This window comes from Nannospalax galili, unplaced genomic scaffold (genome assembly GCF_000622305.1).
Source record: "Nannospalax galili isolate Female #2095 unplaced genomic scaffold, S.galili_v1.0 scaffold55, whole genome shotgun sequence".
Taxonomy (NCBI): Eukaryota; Metazoa; Chordata; class Mammalia; order Rodentia; family Spalacidae; genus Nannospalax; species Nannospalax galili.
Window position 1 is genome coordinate 3,331,475 of NW_008337640.1, and position 6,029 is coordinate 3,337,503.

Sequence of the window (6,029 nt, forward strand, 5' to 3'; positions counted from 1 at the left end):
TTCTTTTTGCGGTACATGGCAACTAACCCAGAGACCCACCACTGGTCAATGTGCACTAATTAAGAGGCTTCAGAGTACCCCAGCCCTAAACGAGATGTCTACATTACACCCCTCCCCCTAAGACTCAGGGATCACCAAACAAGAGGGTGGGAGAGACTGTAAGAGCCAGATGTGGTAGATGACTGCAATGAAGCAGTGTTTTCTGGAAACTGAAGGGTTATGGCACATATGTACCCACAGTGGTTATGACAACATGCACGACACTTGTGCAAGCTCAAGCCAAAAACAAAATCCTAGCATGCTGAAAAAAGTGGGCACAAAGCCCCACCCCTAGCTAAGGAGTCATTGGCAATTGATAGTTGCTGGAGAGAGTCAGTTGCCTTTAAAATTGGAACTATACTCCAAGGCATAGACTCACACCCAAGAGTATTTTAGAACCACAAATTGGGCTCGATGGGCTCTTGTATTTAAAAAAAAAATAGAGTACATAAAGTTGGGGGTAGGACACTGGGAGTTGACCTGAGAAGACATAGGATATGGATGAATATGATCAAAATACATTGCAGGAAATTCTCAAATAATTAATAAAAAATATTATTTGGAAAAAGAGAAGAATCCTCTTAAATTTTGCTCCCTATTTTTTAAATTTTCTTTTTATTTTTATATTGTGTGTGTGCGTGTATTGCCTGCATGTAGGTAAGTGCATGCACCCATGTCGTGCAATGCCCAACGAGGACAGAAGAGGCCATCAGATCCCCTGGAACTAGAGTTACGGACAGTTGTTAGCTGCCATGTGGAGGCTGAGATCCACATCCGGATCTTCTGGAAGAACAACCAATGTTCTTAACCACTGAGCCATCTCTCCAGCCCCTCTGCTCCCTGTTTTTTAAATTTTAGAAATATTGGGCTGGAGAGATGGCTCAGCAGTTAAGAACACTGACTGTTCTTGCAGAAGACCCAGGTTTGAATTCCAGCACCCACATGGCAGCTAATAACTGTCTGTAACTCCAATTCCAGGGGATCTGATGGCCTCTTCTATCCTCTGTGGGCATTGCATGACACGGGTGCATTTACCTACATGTAGGCAATTCACGCATACACATAAAATAAAAATAATAAATAAAATATCTTTTTAAAAAGGAAATTTATATAGATATAGTAGACATAGTGAATTATGTATAAGATAGACAATTTGATAAGTTTTCCAAATATGTATATACTAATAAATACATCACCAAGGTCCAGATAGTGAACATTTTCATTACTTACTAAAATTCCCTTGGGCCTCTTTCAGTTTCTCACTTTCCCTGTACTGTCTCTCCATCCCCAAGAACTGGAGTAAGTTGTAGGTTTTAGAATCTTCCCTGAATGGAATCATACAGTTTATATTTCTGCCTGACTTCTTTAATATGGCAAAATTACAGACTGGAGAGATGTCTCAGTGGTTAAGAGCACCGGCTGCTCTTGCAGAGGACTTGGGTTAGATCCCTCAGCACCCATATGGCAGCTAACAACTGCCCCTAACTCTAGTTCCAGGGGAATCCAATGGCCTCTTTTGACCTCCATGGGCATTGCACAACATGGGTACACTTACACACAAGCAGTCAATACACTCATACATGTAAAATAAAATAAAACATTTTTTAAAATACAGCATATTTATTTTGAGATGCATTCTCACTGCATACGTAACTCACTCCTTTTATAGCTGGTAAGGAAGATACCATAATTAGTTGATATATTCACCTTTTTCTGGACATTTGGACTCTTTCTGGTTTTTGAATATTTGAAATAAAATTAACATATATGCTATAGATTTGTATGTACATATATAACTGTGTTAAGTTTTTATATGGACTTTTTTGGATAATTACCCAGGAGTACAGATGTCACATGATAGGCATGAGATTTTTGGAAGGTTTCCGTGTCACTTACCAAAGTGATTATACTATTCTATACTTGCAGGAAGAATGTGGGAGTTTCAGTTTCTCTACAGTCTTTCAACAGCTGGTATAGTTTCACTTGGAGTCATTCTAGTGAGTGTGGCCACATGTCTTGTTATGGTAAAGTGTGAATATCGTATTCTATCAGACCTACTCTTTCATAATCATCAAGTTGAGAAATATTTATGCAAGGAACTTTGAGCATCGAGTTTCTTGTTGTCTCATAGGTACTGGTACACTCGGGGAACTTGCTCCCTCCACTAGGCTTCCTCCTTTGAGCGTCACGCTTCTCACTTCTCACACACACTAGACCTGCCTCTATTCTTCCACTCCCTTTATGCCACCAAAGGGAAGATGCTATACTTACTGTTCTTTCCTTTTACTCGTGTTGAGCACATTTCCATTTCCACACATATAGATCCACCCAGCCATTGTTAAGAGCTACATCATGTTTTACTTTATTGAGGTTCTTGACTCTATTCAAACAAGTCTATATGAATGGGCAGTGCAGCTGTTTCCATGTATTTTTGCTATTACATAAATCCTACTCATTCCTTTCAAACAAATATAAATTTCCATTAGTGAAAAATTACGCATTTGGTTTTGATGCCTTCTCAGTCCCTTTTTGCATGCATGCTTTCCACTTACAAGTGCCTCAGACTTGATGGCTATTATGTCACTAGGAGAAACAGCAGTCATCCAAGGGGAAGTCAATATCTCCCATAGAACCTCACTCCTTTGGCTTACCACTGCTTCCTGAAGTGGAAAAATATGGCTCAGTGGGAAGTACCAGAGACAGAGCCGAGTTGGCAGTTCACTTCAATCATCTTCGTTTCTACCAACAAGTCATTGTAATGTTTGGGCTTTGTCTGCCATGCTGCCGAATGAAATGATTGGGACAGTGTCCAAATAAAGCACATCCAAGATGACCCAGGTATAGAATCATCACACTGTACATTAGCTTTACGCTGGGACAGGTACCAGAAGCACTCGTGAAACCAGACATTTGCCTGTCAAAAGGTACCAGACTTAGGAAACTTGGGAAGATATACCAAAAAAGTTCTTTAGATGTTACATGGATGAATATACTCAGGGGGCCCAGAGCAATAATTATTTCCACTGGACCAGAATAATCCTCCAATCCCCATTACAGCCTGACAACCATCTGCCTATAGAAAGACATTAGTGCGAAGAATTCCACCTATTACTTGACTGGAGATTTTTAAAACCATTTTCTTATTTCCCAATATATTACAAATTTGTTTCTCTTCTTTTATTAGTTGTTCTGTGTCCTAGACACAAAATTTCAGGTTTCATAACTATAATATAAAATATATAATTTTAATATCTCCTTGATGGAAATGTCACTGCAAGTTGTCAGGTTTTATTAAAAATCAATCTATTGCCTATACTAAAGGAGCCTTGTTTGAACCATTATTTTCCTCTATTCGTGCCATCAGTACTACTAACTGATTATTACATGAGAGCCTCACACTAAGACCGGAGGGAGAGAAAAAGGGTTTAGGCTTTTGGCCATGGCTGAAAATGAAGACAGTGTGTGAGTGCAGAGGAGTGGCTGTGATAAGCAGAGTGGTCAGTCACAAAGCACAAGGGGTGTCCTTGGGTTCAGTTCAGTGCAAAAGAAAACTGTTTTAAAATCTCTGCATCTCTCAGCACTGTCTGGCAGAAAAGACACTCAGGAAAAAGCTTGTTGAACTGAAATGAACCTGTGACTTAATCTTGGCAGGATAAAAATACTAATTGAAATACCATCCTCTATTTTGCTATGTCTCTGTTGTGTAAAAACCCAAGAAGCAATGGAAAGGAGACAGAGAGAAGGGTGCGGCAATGGGGAGCACAGCGGTGACCTCACAAATCATCACACTGTACTGTACATGCTATCTGCACAGGCTCCTGTGAAGAGCCATGTCCACTTCCAAACCTACTGGTAACAGCAAATCTGTGTTCTCACTTGCTCTTTTTCACTGTCTATATCTTCATAAATTTAAATCAATGTACACACTCCACAACACCACACATGACCTTGAAAATCGGATGAGGTTGCTTTCTTCATCTTTATGGTCACAGGGAGCGTCAATAGCAAGTTAGAATAAAAACAAACTGGGAGATGTTGGTGTCTGACTGATCTCTGGCATTGGTTTGATTATAATCACTCTATCCTTGTGAGGCATCTTCTCATTCTTCATAACATCTAGACTTTCTCCACACACTTGCTTCTTTAATTAGCCATGTTTCTTTCTTCAGGGCTGATGTTGACTCCCATTGTTTTTAATATTTAACATCATTGGTTAAGTTTCTGTTCTTTGGCCTTGTTCCACTAAAATTAATCTTCCCCATGTTGTGTTTGCTGTTGTACTGAAAGCTGAGACAAGACTGAGGTCACCACAGAGAGCTGAGCCAGGCCCCGGATGTAACCCCTGGCCAAAGGAGTCCAGTTGTTTCAAATTAGATTTGGATGTTCTGTTCCTGGTGTGGGATTTTCAGATCAAAATGAACTTTGGGCCAATGAAGTGAGGAATGGCTGCATCCAGCAAGACTAACGGAGAAGTTCTGCCTCCAGAATTGCTGGGCTGGGCTTAAGGCCCCTTGTTGCCACACTTCTAAATAATCTAATGCTTTCTGGTTGCTAGGAACTCAGTTGGTGAGGTCTCCTCTCAGCCCTTTCTTATTCTTAACTCATAGGACCTGAAGGATAGGAATGCACTAGGAAATTCTAAACATCTCAAGGTCCAAAGAAGCATAAATGATTTCCAAGCACTTTGGACATACAAAATGTGGGTTCAAATGGTCTGTAATGATAAGATCACATTGAGCTGGAGTATATACATGGTCTCGAGGGTATTTTGATGACATTTCATAGCTAAGGGAGCTTAGACCAAGAGAGTAAATGATGTCCCTGAAGACTATATAATCAGTGGCCAGGCTCAGGGGTGGGTGGAATGCATCCTCATTTTCTTTCTCCACACATTGTTTTACCTTTCTAATTTATGTGTTCTTTAATTCTGAAAACAATACTATGAAAGTTGTGGATTTTATATTTTAAATCAATTATAAATTAAAATTCTACAGCAACTCTCTTGCACAAAAGCTGTTCCCCATATAGTATATGAACAGAAAAGATTGGCATGCCAGTGGTAATTATGGCCAACACCAAGGTAGGCAGTGAAGTGACTTTAACCCAGTCCATATGACGTTGAAAGTTATTGAGTGCCTACTCTGTGGGAGACATGGTTAAAAGGGCTCACACTAACTCACTCTTCACACAACCCTTGGAGTAGCTGCTGTTACTATTCTGATGTTTATATTTCACCAGTAGTCATGATGGAGCTGAGTTTGAACCCTAGCAAGCCAGTACCCAAGTCTGCATATTAACTCCTCCATTATATGCAGGTTCTTAATATTTACTGACTTGAAGTTGGCCTCGATATCTTCTACCCATTCGTTGCTTTCCACTGAATAGAAGCACAGCTAGCGAAAATTATAAAATATGATGGACAAGGTTCTTGCTGAACATCTACTTCCTAAAATTCTATCTTCCATTTAGCCCTCAAAATAAGCTAATATTTGAGCTTGAATCATGACTATAGCTAAATTTAGTGGAAATCATTGACCACACTTGGGATGAATTTCCAGAATGAAGCTAGACAGAGTGTAGAGAGTTAGCAGTCCCATGTCATTAGCACTTGACAACTATTTCCCAAAACTAATCTCGCTCTTCATCAGTTTGGTTTTCAGTCCTCTGATAACAGGATGCAGGCTTTGACCCTCCTCTTGTTGACATTTTAACCATAACCTGAGTAACCAATTTTCACATTAAGAACCATGTTGCTGCTTCATCCTATCGCTGTTATTAACCAACCTACAATAGTTTAGAAGAATTAAAGCATGACTGTACCTTGTGTTTATGGACTATGTTTGAGGAAAAAATACATTTCATCTTATGAAGCCTGTAAAAATAAGATTAGTTTTTGACTGCTCCTACCAACAGCCAGGTTCTGCTTCACTTTTACTCTATTTATCAGTAAAAACTGACTAAAATTCATAATGAGGAAAGATATGCTGAAT